The sequence below is a fragment of the Thamnophis elegans genome, unplaced genomic scaffold, assembly GCF_009769535.1.
Source record: "Thamnophis elegans isolate rThaEle1 unplaced genomic scaffold, rThaEle1.pri scaffold_314_arrow_ctg1, whole genome shotgun sequence".
Taxonomy (NCBI): domain Eukaryota; kingdom Metazoa; phylum Chordata; class Lepidosauria; order Squamata; family Colubridae; genus Thamnophis; species Thamnophis elegans.
Window position 1 is genome coordinate 1 of NW_022473785.1, and position 20,000 is coordinate 20,000.

The 20,000-nt window shown below is 42.4% G+C and overlaps 1 pseudogene; it reads left to right on the forward strand.

Moving 5' to 3' along the window:
- Nucleotides 1-8,398: 8,398 nt before the first annotated feature.
- Nucleotides 8,399-8,491, forward strand: LOC116523448 (annotated as a pseudogene).
- Nucleotides 8,492-20,000: the final 11,509 nt, after the last annotated feature.

The window sequence follows — 20,000 nt, forward strand, 5'->3', positions numbered from 1 at the left end:
CTTCTTTAGGGGAAATATTCTATCCTGCCCTTTCTATTATATCTATATCTATGTCTATATCTATGTCTATATTTATATCTATGTCTATGTCTCTATCTCTATATCTCTATATCTCTCTATCTCTATCTCTATCTCTATCTCTATCTCTATCTCTATCTATCTCTATCTCTATCTCTATCTCTATCTCTATCTCTATCTCTATCTCTATCTCTATCTCTATCTCTATCTCTATATCTATATCTATATCTATATCTATATCTATATCTATATCTATATCTATATCTATATCTATATCTATATCTATATCTATATCCATCCATCCATCCATCCATCCATCCATCCATCCATCCATCCATCCATCTATCTATCTATCTATCTATCTATCTATCTATCTATCTATTTATATCCCCCAAAATATGTCATTCTCTAGGAGGGTGGGTGGGTGCAGAATTTCTAAAGTATAGGATCACCTGCTGGAGCAGGGGGTTAGACTAGAAGACCTCCAGCTCTATTCTATTTGGATTCTGATCCAATGTTTTATCATGAAACAAGACTTTGTGTACGAGGAGGAGGACAGGAAGAGAGACTGTGGGTGGAGTCAAATGAGTAATCAGCCTCCAGTCAATACATTGCCACAAACAGTCTAAATCCAATCACTCTTGAATCCCATTAACTCTCATCTAGCATCAATTTAGTGCTGACCTTTAGTTGACAAGATTCTCGTGCATAGGCATGAGCAATAAATCAGCTTAACTGGAGCTTAAGTTGTGGTTCTGATTCTTCGCAACCCAACATTGTGAATATATACCTCATCCAAGCGTAGACACTGGATGAGCATCTATTGTACTTTAGCTGAGTTTGTCTTTTGAACCATGCTCACATTGTGGCTGTGTGAGAGATGGTGAGGCCCAGGCAGTGAAATCTGTAATATACCCTGACGAATTCAAAATAACAATTTCCATGCAGTCAGGTCAAAATGCAAACACGGCTATATTTTCCCGATAGTGAAAACAATTAATTGGTGGAAAACCTTGCCTCCAGAAGTTGTGAGTGCTCCATCACTGGAGGTTTTCAAAAAGAGATTGGACATCCATTTGTCTGGGATGGTGTAGGGTTCACTGCTTGAGCAGCTGATTGCAGTGCAAGACTAGAAACACTAGAAGATCCCTTCCAAATTCCAGTGTTGGCACACCCACAACTTCTAAAGGGAAGTTGTTTCGCTGCTTGATTGTTCTCATTTTCAGGAAATTTCTCCTTAGTTCTAGATTGCTCCTCTCCTTGATTAATTTCCATCCATTGCTTCTTGTCTTTCCTCCAAGTGCTTTGGAGAATAAGTTGACCCCCTCTTCTCTGTGCAGCTTCTCTCAATCCTTTTTTTTTTTTTTTGCTAGATTCCTTTCCAGAATCAGAGTTGGTGCATTAAGTATTAAGTAACTCTTTATATGTAGAGTCTTTATAAGGTAAAGGTTCCCCTCACAATATGTGCTAATCATTCCTGACTCTAGGGGGCGGTGCTCATCTCCGTTTCAAAGCCGAAGAGCCAGCGCTGTCCGAAGACGTCTCCGTGGTCATGTGGCCGGCATGACTAGACCCCGATGGCGCACGGAACGCTGTTACCTTCCCACCAAAGGTGGTGCCTATTTTTCTACTTGCATGTTTATATGCTTTCAAACTGCTAGGTTGGCAGAAGCTGGGACAAGTAACGGGAGCTCACTCCATTACGCAGCACTAGGGATTCGAACCGCCGAACTGCTGACCTTTCTGATTGACAAGCTCAGCATCTTAGCCACTGAGATACCGAATCCCTTAGAGTCTTTATATTCAAGTCTTTATTTACATCAAGAGTAAAATTAAAAGTTGAGGGGGGGGGGAGAAAAAGAAAAAAGAGAGAGAGAGAGAGCGAGAAAAAGAAAGAGAGAGAGAAGGAAGGAAGGAAGGAAGGAAGGAAGGAAGAAAAGAATAATTTCTGAAGCAGCTAAATTCAGGTTGCTATTCTGTCTCTTTCCTTTTCTCTACACACACACACACACACACACACAAACGAAACTCACAACAGCTCAAATCACAGTCGATTAAATAAAATAAATTCTGTTCTGTCAAGCTCCATTGGTCCCTAGCTTGCTGTTTAAATTTCTATCCAAATTCCTGTTGGCTCTTCAGATCAGATTACACAGAGTAGTTTCCCCTTCACATCTGAGTAGACCGCTGGCCCCAAAATGCAAAGGATGTCTAGTAATAAAAATCAAGGACCACGGTGAGAGAAAGAGGGGAAAAAAATGAGACAAAGATTAAACATAAGAAAAGCAAACCACTGACAACAGACAGAACAAGCATGCTAAGAACTGGTCATGAAGATATCAAACCGACGAGGAGTTGCCACGTTTTACGATCAACCATCAACAGTAAAGAAATAAGGGTTTCAGAGATACACCATAGACTAACTTTGCAAGAGGGATTTGGGGGTCTTAGAAGACCACCACTTAAATATGAACCAGATGTCAACTCCTAAAGTTGCCATAGTGAGAGAAGGGTGATGAGAGCATTCCACGCATACTTTCGGCTAAAGTCGGATCTCAGATTACCGCAGCCGGTTTGGGAGGGGTGCACCTCATTGGGGAATGTGATTTATGACACAGACTGAGGGGAGAGAAGGAACAGGGGTAAAGTTCAGCTACAACACAAACGAAGCTCAGATCTGACTGTGAAAAGGCTTTGCCTAATGGTGCTCCTAATAAAGGACTAGTTTTGTATTGAAACTTGGCTCGATACTCATGAATCAATCAGGGCATTTTTAGGAAACCTGACACCAGAAGTGTGATGCAGCAGCCAAAAAAGCCAACACAATCCTAGGCTGCATAAACAGAGGGACAGGATCAAGATCACGTGAAGTGTTAATACCACTTGGAATACTGCATCCAGTTTTGGTCGCCACGATGTAGAAAAGATGTGGAGACTCTGGAAAGAGTGCAGAGAACAGCAACAAAGATGATTAGGGGACTGGAGGCCAAAACATATGAAGAACGGTTGCAGGAAGCTGGCAACGGTTTGCACATGTGCAGTTGGTGCACGGAACAGGGTGCCGGCATGTTCAAGAAGCGTCAATTTTAGAAGCCTGCAGCTGCCACATCTTTTGGCACAAGAAGTGCCTTGAGGAACACTGAAAAAGAGGTGGCGGCTGCAGGCATCTCGCAAAAAGAGGCGGTAAGATGCCAGGGAGCCCAGCAGTGATGGCTCAGGCCTGGCTTGCCGCCCCTGACGGCCAGCCGTGGGATGGGAAGGAAGATAAGGCAGCGTCGCCAAGGGAGAGCGAGAGGAGAGATTAGGCCAGGCCTGGACAGAAAATAGATAGAATAGAAAATCAATTGGTTTTTCCTACTGAGTTCTGTGGGTGTGGCTTGCTGAGGGGTGGGGGTTTCCTGTGACTGAGTGGGTGTGGCTGTCAGTGATGTCAAGTTGGCCATGCCCACTCAGTCACAGGACCTCCCCCCAAGCCACGCCCACAGAACCAGTAGGAAAAAAAATGAATTTCACCACTGCAAGAGACCACGATTCTATTGCAGAGTTGTACTTTGGCTGTTTTGTGATATGCTCACACGCTTCCCTTCCAAGGTGCATCACAGGAGAGTGTGAGTGGGCTTTGCACCAGGGAGGAAGATGAGCTGCTGTCCCTGCAGCATTACCCATGCCCCCCCTCCCTTACCAGAGCAGCTTCACAAGCGGTTGGCGCAACCGGGAAAGTTCAGAGCCATCGGGGATCTGACTGACTGCACAGAGCACCGGTTCGTCTCCCCACTGAAGTGGTACCTATTTATCTACTTGCATACGATTTGCTTTCAAGCTGTCAGGCTGTCAGAAGTGATGGGAGCTCACCCCGCCACGCAGTGCTAGGACTCAAACTGCCCGAGCTTACATAAAGACATTAAGCCACTTGCATTCAAGCAATAGGACTTTGTTGCAGATTTCAATGCCACCTTTTCCAGATGCCAGTGGCCTGATTTGGAGCGTTCGCCAGGGTTTCTGGGAAGTATTTAAGAATGGAGTAGAAGCCTTTTACACACTAATTTTTTCCCCATCCTTAATTTGCAAAGACAAAAATGCAGCCTTGCCCTCTTGAAACTCAGCCATTTTGCTACCAGATTTTGATGGGGTCTCTCAGACTGGGTCCCCACCCTGTGGTAAGCCTTTCAATCATTGAGCTGGATTGATTACACGAACTTCACCCCATAGGACTAATAAGAACAGCCCTAAGTATTAGCCATAAGAAATCTCCTCCTCCTCCTTCTTCATCCCACCATCAACAAGGCAAATAGACTTCCTCTTCTTCCTCCTCCTCCTGCCCCTCCTCCCACCCAAGATAGATAGACATCTTCTTCTTCCTCTTCTCTTCCTCCTCCTCTTCTTCTCCTCCTCTTTCTCCTCCTCCTCTTCTTCATCATCTTTTCCTCCTCTCCTCCTCCTCTTTCTCCTCCTTCTTCTCTTTTTTCTCCTCCTCCTCCCCAAGATAGACATCTTCTTCCTCTTCTTCTTCTTCTCCTCCTCTTTCTCCTCCTCCTCTTCTTCATCATCTTCTCCTCCTCTCCTCCTCCTCCTCCTCTTTCTCCTCCTCTTCTTTCTCCTCCTCCCCCCAAAGTAGATAGACTACTGGTTCTTGTTCTTATTCTTGTTCTTGTTCTTGTTCTTCTTCTTCTTCTTCTTCTTCTTCTTCTTCTTCTTCTTCTTCTTCTTCTTCTTCTTCTACTACTACTCCTCCTCCTCCTCCTCCTCCTTCTTCTTCTCCTCCTCCTCCTTCTTGCTTCTTCCTCCTTCCTCCTCCTCTTTCTTCCTTCTTCTTCCTTCTTCTTCTTCTTCTTCTTCCTCCTCCTTCCTCCTCCTCCTCCTCCTTCTACTTTTTCTTCCTTCTTCCTCCTCCTCCTCCTCCTCCTTCTTCTTCTCCTCCTCCTCCTCCTTCTACTTTTTCTTCCTTCTTCCTCCTCCTCCTCCTCCTTCTTCTTCTTCTCCTCCTCCTCCTCCTCCTTCTGCTTCTCCTCCTCCTCCTCCTTCCTCCTCCTCCTCCTCTTTTTTCCTCCTCCCCTTCCCCCTCCTCCGCAAGGTAGCTAGACTACTACTACTACTTCTTCTTCTTCTTCTTCTTCTTCTTCTTCTTCTTCTTCTTCTTCTTCTTCTTCTTCTTCTTCTTCTTTTTCCTCCTCCTCCTCCTCCTCCTCCTCCTCCTCCTCCTCCTCCTCCTCCTCCTCCTCCTTCTTCTTCCCTCATCATCGCAGCCATTGGGAGATGAGCCCAGGTCTTACATGCCAGAACGCCATGTGTGATTGGGTTCCATCATATAAAAACTGTGATTTTATGAGGGCGCAGTGGGAGGCTTGGTTAGTTAATAGCTTGAACATGGATCCTAATGCAATTCCGGATAAGGACCATTGAAACAATCAGCTGAATCAAGAGACACAGCCTCCTGGGCTGCGTCGTTGCAAACCAGAGGGACACCGTCCATATGCTGGGACTTCCTCCCACGAAACAGCTCCTTGCACAGCTCCGGCTTCCAATCTGCCATTCTCACAATGGGTTCTACAAAAATCAGCGCAGGGAGAGCATCTCCGAGTACAGATTGGCCCGTCCATTAATCAACTCCCCCAGCAATGCAGCCCAGCCTTCTGTTGGAGTGCCGTTCTTGTCCTCCTGCATTTTATAATTATTCCTAAGGCGTGTGCCAGCTATTAAGACCACATGCTGGGTCTCCTTGAATTTCTCCCCTTCCCTCTTTCGAGTTTTAGATCTTTTACAGCTGGCTCGTACCCTGTGGCCAATGCTTAGGCCGGCTCTGCCGATTTACTGCTGGTTTTGTTTCCCCACCCCACCCCCCTCCCCATACACACAACACACAAATGGTCTTTTTGCAAAGCTGTAGCTCCAGGTGTCTAATCATTTCAGGAACACTCTTTTGAACTTCTTCCCAATTTGTCTACATCTCACTGGTAATTACTGTGTGTGTGTGTGTGTGTGTGTGTGTGTGTGTGTGTGTGTGTTTCCCCTTCTTCCTCTGTGTTTCTCATTTCTTACTTGTGGTCCCACCATCTTATCGCAAACGGCAGAATGCTGAACCTTTTACCCCATTCCCGGGCCGCCATACCAAGTAAGCTGGACTGGATAATTGATGTCACCCCTTCGTGTGTTACAAGCTAAGATTTAATTTTTCAGGCTAGGATAATCATGATTTCAAGCCAAACAGAAGCTGTCAAAAAAAGAAAACAACCCACAAACCAACCGCAGATTACGCCTCCGTGCCACCGGACTATGAACAAAAGGGACACTGTTGACTTAAAACCACAAAGAAGGGATATCTCTCATCATAGGGTGATTTTGTTCGTGTACTTAAGTTAACTGCATGTCAGCGTTCCAAGTATCATGTAGAATGAAATCAGAATCAAAGGCAAAACGATCCTTAAAGTTCCAATTTAATAAAGCAGACATCTTAGCACATCTGTGTTAATCCCAATACTGGAAATGACATCAGAATCCCACCCAGTTAAAAGTTCATGATCTTGTCCCCACACCCACAATCCATCACATGCTCCAATCTTCTTTTTCCACGTTGGCATCCACACCCAGCTGCTTCCGGTCAGGTGTGAAAGTACGGAGACAAAAAATGACCTTGAGCTTCTAGAAAAGAATGAAAACAATACATTCCACAATCCTACTCCTTCTATTCCCCCATCCCATCAACTATACTAATGAAACAGCATAATGAAATAAGAGAAAGTATGGCAGGCCAAAATTCTAAAAGGAATATAATTGCAGGCCTGACACTGCCATTCAATATTTGTTTGAATCTGGGTACTTGGGAAAGCAAAAAGCTCCATCCAAATATTAGCAAAAGATATAAGCAGAGGTGGGTTCCTACCAGTTCGCACCTATTCGGTAGAACCGGTTCGTCAAATCTACCGAACCGGTTAGAAGACGTTCCACCAGTGGACCCGGAAAGCAGGCCACACCTACAGAAGAGGTTCCAAAATTTTTTGAAACCCACCACTGACACACACACACACAAACACACACAGACTCACACAGAGGAAGGAAGGAAGGAAGGAAGGAAGGAAGGAAGGAAGGAAGGAAGGAAGGAAGGAAAGTGAGAGATGAAAGAAAAAAAGGAAAAAGGGACAGAGAGAGATAAAAGGAAGGAAAGAGAGAGAGAGAAAGAGAGAGAGAGAGAGAGAGAGAGAGAGAGAGAGAGAGAACACATGGCCAGCAAGCCACTCCCACCAGGTCACATGGCCAGCAAGCCACTCCCACAAAGGAGGCCACACACAGAGTAGGTTCGAAAAATTTTTGAAACCCATCACTGGATATAAGGTTTCATAAAGAAAACCTTACATTGAAGCTGACTACTGGTTACTTATGGTAATGGGCCATTCCAATGAGCTTATTTTTGTAGCAATGCTGAAGTTATTTGTTGCCTTCTTCAGAGATCATTGAATCATTGGGCTGGAAGGGACCTTGAAGGTCTTCTAATCCAGTGGTTCCCAAACTTGGCAACTTTAAGACTTGTGGACTTCAACTCCCAGAATTCTCCAGCCTGAGCTGGCTGGAGAATTCTGGGAGTTGAAGTCCACAAGTCTTAAAGTTGCCAAGTTTGGGAACCACTGTTCTAATCCAACATCCTGCTTATACCATCCAGGGCAAATGGTTATCCATTTTTTTCTTTCTATTTTTTCTGATTTTATTTTATTTTTTCATCACCACTCTTACATCATTAATCTTACAGTGTGCCATCTGGGTTCACTCTTTGTGTCATCCTATTTAACAGTCACATCGTTTTTATTCTATTTTTTATCTTGCCTTTACTTTTACATTTCAATTACCTTTTAATTCAGCTCCTCCCTTATAATTCTACATCCCCCCCACCACCAAAAAATATATATATTCAACTTTCTGTTTCTTTTTGTCTCTATTCATTTTCTATCCAGTGATTAAAAACATCCCCATATATGAGGGTTAAGAATGGTGAAATCTAAATGAAATACGATAGAAGGGGAAATAATATAATGTGAGCGATATTGATTGATGATTGCTAAGATAAAAAACAGGAAGTTCCTATTCGCACTGTATTGTATAAATGTGCATCTAATTTGTGTGTGTGTGTGTTTTACATGTTTGTTAATAAAAATCTTTTTTTAAAAATCCCCATATTTTATAATACTCTGATTCTTCCTTCTCTTTGATTGCCAACGTTAATCTGTTCATTTCTGCACAGCCTAATTTTTTTTTAATTACCTCTCCCTCTGAGGGAATTTTTTTTCCCTTTTCCAATTTTGTGCAAATACAATTCAAGCTGCAGTTATTACATGAATAATTAAATATACATTTTCTTTACTATATTTCTCTGGTAAAATACCCAACGAAAACAGTTCTGGCTTCGGCAGCACATATACTAAAATTGGAACGATACAGAGAAGATTAGCATGGCCCCATGCAAATTCATGAAGCGTTCCATATTTTTAATTTTTTTTTATATTGTAAAGATATTCAGAATGGGATAAGTGATTATACAAAGGTATATTGTTATTAAATAGACAATCAAGAATGTAAGGGAATTAGGTTTATTGACAAGAAAGAAATATTAATCGTAATTGAATATACGTTGTACAATGAAAGTGAGGTATTTAGTTATATTAGATGGAAAATCTGTGATTGTATATGTAATGGAGAATATGGATGCAAAAACACTTGTAACAAAATGACATGCTGTATGTAATGGATGAGAATTTTTTTATGTTGTTTTTCTGTTTAAAAAATAAAATAAAAATTGCAAAAAAAGAAAAAAGAAAAAAGAAAACAGTTCTGGCTATAAATCAATATGCTGCTGCATCATCCTTTCCAACATGCGAATTTTTGCCCAATAATTTTTTTTTTGCCTCTGCACATGTCCACCCCATAAGATAATATGATCCCGGTGTCTGGTGACACTTCCAAAACTTGGTTGATTTATCTTTAAAGTCCTTTTTTCTTCTTCTTGAAAACCTCCAGTAATGGAGCACCCACAACTCCTGGAGATAAGCTGTTTCATTGACTTATTGTTCTACCAGGAAATATCTCCTCATGTCCATGTTGGATCTTCCTCTGAGGAAGTTCTATCCATTGCTTCTTATCTTGCCCTCAGGAGTTGTGGAGAGTAATTTGATGCCCTCTCTTTTGTGATAGCTCTTTAACTATTGGAAGATGCTATCATGTCTTCTCTAAGTTGTCTGGTGCGTGTGCGATCAGTGAACTGGTAGGAATGCCGGTAGATACCTGTTCTGGCCCCCACTTAGCCTGTTCCAAAACTAAAGTCACACAAAGCTTGCCAAAAGAAAGCCTTTATCAGTCTCGGCTCATGCTGGTTGCAAGCCCAAAATAAACATAGATAAAGTCTCTTGCCAACAAGGGTTACGCAGCAGAATGCAGAAACAAAACTCTTACAGCACCAAGTTTTCAAGAAGCAAAATCACTTATCCAAGTGTCTCACAAACTCAAACAGGAACGAAACTGAATTCTCCATAAATGAATGACGAACCATGAATGAACGATGAACGTTGACTCCTGCAACCAGGGTGTGGCACCATCAGTCCTTTTATCTCCAGAAGACCACACTAACGAGCCCCAGCTGCATTGTTATTCCTGCATCCCGACTCAACTCACAGCAAACTTCTGCTGAGTCACAACAGGTACCCATCACTAATTAAAACCATCTTTCCAAGTGGCCACCATGTTTCCAGTCTTTCTCCTCACTTGGAACTGAACCCAGAAGGGACATTTATTCCAACATAAACTGGTGGAAAATGTCAGAATATTCTCCCCAGAAGTACTTTAATCCAGGACTTATTTTGGAGGAAGATTGGAGAATATGGAGCTATCCGGATAATTCCATTTTTTTTAAGAATGTCACCTTGTTTTCATTTATTTATCCCACCCTCCCTACCCCCAGTTCAAGTTTCTAGCCCTTATGAATCTCAAATCTGGGAGGTCCGTGCAATAACATTCTGAGCAGTCAGAAGGGAAAAGATAATAAACTCTAAATAATATTGTCGTGCTCTGCTGGGTAGATAGCCGAAGTCACGCTTAGCTCGCCTGAAATGTTTTGATGTCTCAGGAGACAGAGAGATGCCCACAATCTCTGTTCATTTTTAATAAAATTTAATGAAAAGCAGTATCAGAGCTGTGATGGAGACCTGGATAAGAGATGGTTAAGGCTTCGCTGCGGTTTTTGGTTTGACTGTATTACTTTCTGAAAGTGAGGGTGGGGGAGAAGGAAGGAAGGAAGGAAGGAAGGAAGAAAGAAAGAAAGAAAGAAAGAAAGAAAGAGAAAGAAAGAAAGGGGGAGGAAGGGAGGGAAAGAAAGAGTGGGAGAGAGAAAGAAAGAAATAAAAAAGGAAGGAAGGAAGGAAGGGGAAGGGAGAGGGAAATGGGAAGGGAGAGGGAAATGGGAGGGAAAGGAGAGGGAAAGAAAGAGAGAGGAAAAGAAAGAGAGAAAGAAAAGGAAAGAGAAAAAAGAAAGATAAATAGGAAGGAAGGAAGGAAGGAAGGAAGGAAGGAAGGAAGGAAGGAAGCAATTGGGAGAGAAAGAGAGAAAGGAGGGAAGTAAGGAAGGGGGAGGAAATGGGAGGGAAGAGAGAAGGAGAGAAAGAGAGAAATAAAGAAAAAAGAGAGATAAATAGGAAAGCAGGAAGGAAGCAATTGAGAAAGAAAGAAAGAAAGAAAGAAAGAGGAAGAGGGAGGGAGGATGGGAGGGAGGGAGGAAGGAAGGAAGGAAAAGATTATATACCAAAGAAACTGAAATATACTATATTTTTACTAATTTAACCTGACTTTCTAATCTGGTATCCAATATTATGAGCACATATTTCTGACATTTTGAGATAGGATACATGCAAAATATATAGTGAACCTACTGATCATCGAAAAGAGTGCAGTAGGGAATAAATGCAATAATAAAGTCTTTAATTGATTTACTCTATATCCCATCTTTATTATTTTTTATAATGAAAAATAAGTTACAACTCAAGGTGGCAAACTGGTGATTGGCCTAAAGTCACCCAGTCAGCTTTCATGCCTAAGGTGAAACTAGAACTCCCAGATTCCTGGTGATTCATGTCAAGTTATCCACCTGGCTTTTATGTCTAAAATGGGAGTAGAACTCACAAGTCTCCTGCTGATTGGCCCAAAGTCAGCCAAAGTCACCCAGTCACTTTCATACCTAAGGTGAAACTAGAACTCCCAGATTCCTGATGATTGGCCCAAAGTCACCCAGTTGGCTTTCATGCCTAAGGCAGGGCTAGAATTTCCAAACTCTTCGTTTCTTAGCCAGGGCCTTATATTGTCACCAATATTCAATCTCTCTCTCTCTCTCTCTCTCTCTCTCTCCCTCCCTCCCTCCCTCTCTCTCTCTCTCTCTCTCTCTCTCTCCCCTCTCCTCTCCTCTCCTCTCTCCCTCCCTCCCTTCCACTCTTTCTCTCTGCGTGTCTGTGTCTGTCTGTCTGTCTGTCTCTCTCTCTCTCTCTCTCATCGTCTCTCTCTCTCTGTCTCTGTCTCTCTATCTATCTCTATATGCCTGCCTGCCTGCTTATCTATCTATCTATCTATCTATCTATCTATCTATCTATCTATCTATCTATCTATCTATCTATCTATCTATCTATCTATCTATCTATCTATCTATCTTAACTAATCTCATCTAATCTCATCAAATCTCATCTGTTCCCATCTATCGCAGTCCCCAATTTAAGAACAAGCTCTGCCCCCTAAATCTGCCTTAACCTAAATTGGTATTTTAATCGGAACCCACTTCATAAACAGGCTGGCTATTCCTAAAAATGGCAGACGGCATTGTCCTTCCTTGAGCCAACAAACCCCTGAGGGTCTGCAATGCTTCCAGGAAACACTGACAAGCAAGGAAAACAGGCTGCATATTTTTTTTTTTAAATTCCTCGGGCATCCTTTTGTAACCATCCAACTTCAGAACACGATATGCCTGCAAATGCAATCATCGCCTTTATTGCATTCGGGGTTGTATGTATATATACACACACACACACACACACACACACACACACACACACACACACACACACACACACACACATATATATATATATATATATTTATTCCCCTCTCCACATTATTGCTAATTTCCTCATGTGGAGTTCGGGCTTTTTGATAGAACACATCTCAATTTTTCTTTATTTTCCTTATTACCCTCACTCTCTCCAGTTGCAAAAGAAAAGAAAAAAAAAAGCTAGCATTAAGCCTGCTTTAGAAACCCCAGTTAAATGCATTCTGGTTTGAAGGCGAGGAGCTAAAAAGCCAAAAATGACAGCTTAAATGGTATCATTAAAGCAGATCTGATTCCAAGTGCCTCTGAAAGCTTCTTAGGCCCAGTATTAATACTTTTTTTCTTTCTCCTTCTTTCTTTCCCCTTTATTAAAAACAAAACGAGAGAGAGAGAGAGGGCGGGGGGAGAAGGTGCTGACAACTTATTATTTCTTTCTTCCCATTCATGATTTTCGATCTCACCGCCATTACACCTGTTCATTATGCAGGAATAATTATGAGACAGAATATCAACATCATCTTCAAGATCATTACAATCATCATCATCATCTCCTGCACAGAGCACATTGGGCGCATTAGTGGGTTGCAATTTATTTTACTACCGGTTCTCTCGTGTGCCCACACTAGAAGTGGGTTTTTACCTACGTTGGTAATGGTTCGCTTCGCTTTGCTGCACGTGCATGCGCAGTTCATTGTAAATTGTTCTGCACGTGTGGAAAGACCATGAAGAATAAATAAAAGATATGCCGGCAACGGCAGAGGAGACTGGGAAAACGTTTTAGGGGCATGGCCAGCCTGGGTCACTGCCGGTTCTGCGACGCAGGCCAAATTACCACTATAAGTTTGCCCAAATGGGTGCAAACTGGTAGCAACCCACCTCGGGTGTGGGTTGTGCGACACTACTGCGTATGCACAGAAGTGTCCGGGTGGGTAGGCAGAACCCCCCGCACTGTTATTATCGGTTCGCTTGATCCAGGGAGAACCAGCAACAGCCCACCAGCAATACTTTTCCAGAGGTTTTGATGATTTTCAGCATCTTTGGCATCGTCCCGAGGGACATTACTAATCTTAAAATGAGCAGGTTGTGGGAAGCCACCCCCCTCAGAAGAATGTAATGTTTTTGGAAATATTAAAAAAAAAGACATGGCGAAATATTTCCCCTAAAGCAGGGGTGACATTCACTTACCTTCCCTACGGGTTTGCAGATGTGAGAGTGAGCCCCTCACCACAGCGTCTCCTTAAGTCTCATTCCCCAGGTGTTCCTTGTGAGGACGGGCAGGTCATTCTTCTCCTGGGTCGTCTGCTCAGCCTGCACTGTTCTTGCCTTCTCTCCACTCTCCATGCTCTCGGATCAGGAAGGGGTGGTCCTTGCTCCTCACCTGAGCTCTGTTTCTCATGTTCATCCTGTCACTATTATTCCCTGCCTACAAACTGTTCTAACCCTGAAAGCCCCTGGCCTTCCCCATTTTCCAATGAAGCCGCCCCCTCAATCTCTGTCAGCTCAAGTCCCAGCTTGTCTTCCCCTGCAGATTAAGGCTCCGACGGAGGCATGACAATTTATTTAGCAATAGCAATAGCAGTTAGACTTATATACCACTTCATAGGGCTTTCAGCCCTCTCTAAGCGGTTTACAGAGTCAGCATATCGCCCCCAACAACAATCCGGGTCCTCATTTCACCCACCTCGGAAGGATGGAAGGCTGAGTCAACCTTGAGCCGGTGAGATTTGAACCGCTGAACTGCAGATAACAGTCAGCTGAAATGGCCTGCAGTACTGCACCCTAACCACTGTGCCACCTCAGCTCAAAAAATGTTGGAACCTCTTCTATAGGTGTGACCTGCTTTCTGGGTCCACTGGTGGAACCTCTTCTAACTGGTTCGGTAGATTTGACGAACCGGTTCTACCAAATAGGTGCGAACTGGTAGGAACCCACCTCTGACTCACATGTAAGTGACTTACCACTTGGCTATTACCAACTGGCTATTATTAAGTTGTTAGTCATCATTTCTTTGTGCGGCTAGCTTCTAAGTACCTGATAGGCAGGTGGTAAATTAGCACTCCTATTGACTGGCAAGCGGCCTGTTTCCCAGGCTTCAATCATTTCTCCTTGTGATGACCTGGGGCATGGGACAAAGGCAACACAGCCAGAGAACTGATAAAAGTCCCTTTATTAACACCAACTGTGTCCCCAACATCCCATTCACTCTCCGGCTTGGAGAAAAGCTCTTACATAAACTTGCAAATACTCCAGTCCAAATGCTGTAAGTAGAATGACTGCAATCACAGCGAGGTGGCACAGTGGTTAAATACAGCACTGCAGGCTACTTCAGCTGATTGCAGTTCTGCAGTTCGGCGGTTCAAATCTCACCGGCTCAAGGTTGACTCAGCCTTCCATCCTTCCGAGGTGGGTGAAATGAGGACCCAGACTGTGGGGAGAATATGCTGACTCTGTAAACCGCTTAGAGAGGGCTGAAAGCCCTATGAAGTGGTATATAAGTCTAACTGCTATTGCTATTGCTAAATAAATTGTCATGCCTCCGTCGGAGCCTTAATCTGCAGGGGAAGACGAGCTGGGACTTCCTGATCCGAGAGCATGGAGAAGGCAAGAGCAGTGCAGGCTGAGCAGGCTACCCAGGAGAAGAGTGACCTGCCCGTCCTCACAAGGCACACTTGGGGAATGAGACTTAAGGAGAAGCTGAGGTGGGTAAAATGAGGACCCGGATTGTTGGGGGCAATATGCTGACTCTGCAAACCGCTTAGAGAGGGCTGAAAGCCCTATGAAGCGGTACATAAGTCTAACCGCTATTGCTATTGCTATTGCAATCTATCACTCCAACAGGGCAAGATAGTCGCAGGAGAGAAGGATAATTCCAGCAGGATGATATAAGCACACAGAAGGTCATAGCAGGGACGTGCAGTCAGGGGAGGCAGGGGAGGCAGACCCTCACCACTGTCATTATGAAAAGAGAAAAAAATGTAAAAGGAAAAAAGGCTGAGCTAGTTGCTGCCAGAGTCACAGTGGATGACTCTGCTTAGTGCTTAACTGTTGTAAAAAAAAAGCCTCTAAAAAAGTGCCCTCTATAGGAGGAGGCGGGGAGGGAGGGAGAGAGGGAGGAAGGAGGGGGAGGGAGAAGAAAAAGAATGAAGGAAAACTTTTTTGCAAAGGAGAAAAACAAACGCTGTCACTTTAAATCGGAACTGAGCATGCCTGGCTGTGGAATTCTGGGAGTTGAAGTCCACAAGTCTAAAAAAAATTTGAAACCCCTGTGTCAGTGCCTCACCAGCCATAAACCTCACTGCACGTCACTGGGTCATAGATGCTTCAAACAGTTGGGAGGAATGCCAAGAATGCAGGCCACAATGCTACACTACGTGAACTCGGCGTTTGTTCCCAACAAACACACCTCCCATTTCTCTCTCCTTTAAACTCCATCCCCAGGAGTGCCTTGGGAAGGGAAATGAGGCCCTTTCCTTCCTCATAAGCTATGCCACAGCCATTGCTCTCTTCTGTGTTCTTCCTTGCATTCCCTAAGATGAGGAGGGGGGGCCTTGATCTTCATCTGAACCCATTCTGCCTTGTTCTACATCTCCTCTACTCTGCCCAGCCTGACTTTGCCCTTCCCCAGTTTCCTCCACAGCCAATGGAGCCACTCTCCTGCTTTCTGTCAGCTGTTCATCTTCCATCTCAGAGCCAGACTTCAACACGGGCATGACAGTCTGGCTATTTTTGTTCCTGCTCAGCCAACAATCAAAGTAGTTGCAAAATTGAATGCATTTTCTTGATCATTGTAATGTGAGATTATCAATGAGTTCTTGTCTAATTGAAAGAATAAAGCTTTGGTCACTCAGATTGAATCTTGCAACATTATCCCCAGACATGTATATTTACTATCATTCGCAAATCAGTCTATCTCAGATCCAGGAACTGAACTGCAAACCAGTGACTATTGTTAAGCATAAAATATGATAGATAGATATATTTTCTTCTCTTACAGTCTTCTTTATTGGTATTTTAACTTGTAGTTTTAATTCATAGATCCTGAGATTATTATCAAGCGGGAATGAAAATCTCCACAACTCCAAAGAGGTGGGTAACAAATTGCAAATATCTTGTGACATTTTTGATGTCAAGGATAACATGTCTAGATTTTACAGGGAGGAGGAAATGAGTGAGAGAAGCAATCTTTGATTGCTAAAATGCAAAGCACAAATTGAGAGCATGGTCTTCAAAAGGTTTTTTATAATATATATTTGTTTCTTTTCATCTTGCATGTTATCCTCTTCCTGTGTGGAATTTATTTTTCCTTTTGTGCAGGAAATTGTGGACATCTATTTAGCTTTAGCCAATAGAAACCCACTGAGATTCAAGTTGAATAATAATAATAATTATTATTATTATTATTATTGTTGTTGTACAATTGTATCACAGCGGCCAGTTGTTTCGCCGGATTTGGCATTGGTTACTAGTCGGGCCCCACCCAGGGGCCTAGGACGTCGTAACGTATTTTCGTAATATGCGTGCAGATCCAAGCAGTGCGGCTTTTTGCATTTGACTGATGGTGATTTTGTCAATTTTTAACTGTTTTAAATGTAATTCCAGTGCTTTTGGAATAGCACCCAGTGTGCCAATTACCACTGGAATTACCACTGCTGGTTTGTGCCATAGTCGTTGAATTTCGATTTTTAAGTCCTGGTATCTTGTGATTTTTTCATGTTCCTTCTCGGCGACCCTGCTATCACCTGGTATTGCGATGTCTATGATTGTGACCTTATTATTATTATTATTATTATTATTATTATTATTATTATTATTATTATTCCTAGGCCCCTGGGTGGGGCCCGACTAGTAACCAATGCCAAATCCGGCGAAACAACTGGCCGCTGTGATACAATTGTACAACAACAACAACAACAACAATAATAATAATAATAATAATAATAACAACAACACTGGGTGCTATTCCAAAAGCACTGGAATTACATTTAAAACAGTTAAAAATTGACAAAATCACCATCAGTCAAATGCAAAAAGCCGCACTGCTTGGATCTGCACGCATATTACGAAAATACGTTACGACGTCCTAGGCCCCTGGGTGGAGCCCGACTAGTAACCAATGCCAAATCCGGCGAAACAACTGGCCGCTGTGATACAATTGTATAATAATTCTATCTACCTTGGGGAGGAGGAGGAGAAAGAAGAGGAGAATGAGGAGGAGGAGGAGGAGGAGGAGGAGAAGAAGAGGAGGAAGAGGAAGAGGAGGAGGAGGAGGAGGAGGAGGAAGAAGAAGAAGAAGAAGAAGAAGAAGAAGAAGAAGAAGAAGAAGAAGAAGAAGAAGAAGAAGAAGAAGAAGAAGAAGAAATAATAATAATAATGGAAGAGAAATGAAGTTTAAGAAGAAGAAAAAGTTTGAATGATTATGTGAACCAAAGTACAGAACAATTGCTGCAGGCTGTGAAAACGGAGAACAGCATAAAAAAAACAGAAACAAAGGCAGAATATAAGGAAAAACAGTTGGATGACAGATAAATAGATGGAAAATCAAAGCTTTACAAGGACAGCATTCGAAAACATTGAAGGAAAATGTGATGACAACTTGACATGGCTTAAGGTGGGAACTATCAAGAAAGAAACGGAAGGTTTAATACTGGCTGCTCAAGAACAAGCACTACAAACTAATGCCATGAAAGCGAAGATACAAAAATCCATTGACAACCCAAACTGCCGACTTTGCAATAACAAAGTCGAAACTGTTTCACATTTAATATGTGAATGCAGCAAAATCACACAAACCGATTACAAAGCTAGACATGACCGAGTTGCTAAATTAATCCACTGGTCCTTATGTCAAAAATATGATTTACCTGTATCCAGAAAGTCATGGGAACATAAAGTGGAAAAAGTTATCAAAAATGAGAAGGTGAAGATCTTGTGGGACTTTCGAATACAAACGGATCGTCATTTGGAGCACAACACACCAGATATCACAGTTGTAGAGGGCCGAAGTGTACAGTTCATTGATATCACTGTTCCTGGAGATGCCAGAGTTGAAGATAAAGAACTAGGAAAAATAATGAAATATCGCGACCTGGCCATCGAAACGACACGGCTATGGATGAAGCATGTAACAGTGATACCCATTGTCATTGGGGCATCATGTCCAAGAATTTTACAAGATACATTAACAAATTGCAGCTTCCTGCAATAACACCAGCGGAACTGCAAAAAACTGCACTACTTGGAGCATCATATATTTTAAGAAGGTACTTGGTTGATACCTAGGATGCTGGCAGCAAACTGTATCAACCATTAGCACCAGTCAATGGTATTTGTGATGCGTTTTTGAATGGTCATTTGGCTGAGTTTCATTTTTAATGAATAAAGTATATAATAATAATATGTATGGGGAAAAAGTCATAATTTTTATGATCAGGAAGCTCAGAAACACATCCCATCTTCTCAATTCCCCCACTGCTATATCATATATCCAGTAGTTCTTGCTTTGCATAATGTTGCAATGCATTTCTTATTAAATATACCATTTCATTTCTCTTTCTCCTCTCTCTTTCTCTCTTTCTCGGCCTCTTCTTCTTGCCCTCGCTCCTTCCTTCCTTCCTTCCTTCCTTCCTTCCTTTCTTTCTTTCTTTCTTTCTTTCTTCCTTCCTTCCTTTCTTTCTTTCTCACTCTTTTTCTGTTTTTCTCTCTCTTTCTTAACCTCTTTTTCTTTCTCCTATTTCGCATGGTCTCACTCTCTTTTTCTTTCTCTCTTTCTCTCACTCTTTCATGATCTTTCTCACTCTTTTTTTCTCTGTCTTTTCTCTCTCTTTCTCTATATCTTTGTTTTTTTCTCTTTCTTTTTTCCTTTCTGTTTCTCTTCTCACTCACTCTTTCTACTTACTCTTTCTTATTCTTTCTCAGTCTCTCTCTCTCTCTTTCTTTCTTTCTTTCTTTCTCACTCTTTTTCTTTGTTTTTCTCTCTCTTTCTCATCCATAATCCACATTTTCAGGATTTTGTATTGAGGGTTGTAAAGTAACCGAACACAAGGAAAAGAACAACTGCATCTCTATAAAAGAAACACCAGTTGAACTCAGCAGAAAAAGTAAAGTTATTTCGCTTGCATCCACTTTTCCATTCAGAGAAATGCAAAATCAGATCTCTGGGTTGCCCCCATTCTATGGAGCAGATTCTATAAAAACAGCAGGAAGTCTTCAGACTAAACTAGCTTCTGTTAGAAGCGTTTAAAGATTTTTTTTCTCCTCCTGCCTCCACTTTGTGGGTAATAGAGATAAATTTTTGACATATACAAGAAAAGGGAAGAAATGCATTTAATGGCAAATGTAACCTAATATTCCAAGATCTTACACAAGAAATGCAAGCGTAGGGAATTAAATATCAACTTTTGACAGATAATTTTTATGGGATTAGGTGCTGAAGTTGCAAGTTATTATTTTTTTTCTTCCCCCTTCTTCTTCCATAGTCAAACAAGGAGCGATATTAGAGGAAGAACAAAAGGTTTTTTTTTTTAGTGCTGCTTGGAAAGATGGTTTAATGGTGTACAGGACCACATGGTTTGAGGTCCTTGAGGGAAAAGGGAAGAGATGCTGAGAGTGCCCGGGTTTTATACCCTCTCTGGCTTTTAAACTTGGGGTCATATTCTGACTGGTTGCCAAACTCCCATGGGGCCATGCAGGGGCAACTCTGTAGGCTGTCCTGAGTCCCAGGCTTGGTTGAGCCTTGCTGGGTGATGTAATCTTCCTTGGTGCCATGTGGTGAAATGAGTAGAGGGCTTTGGACAATTCCTAATATGGCTCTGCCCGAAGGAGGGAGATCTTTGTTATGTAGAATAGACTGACTCAGGCCTCAATGGCCCATTAATAAAGGCGTGGGGTTGTGATTCTACCTCCTTTTAGGGAAAATATTCTG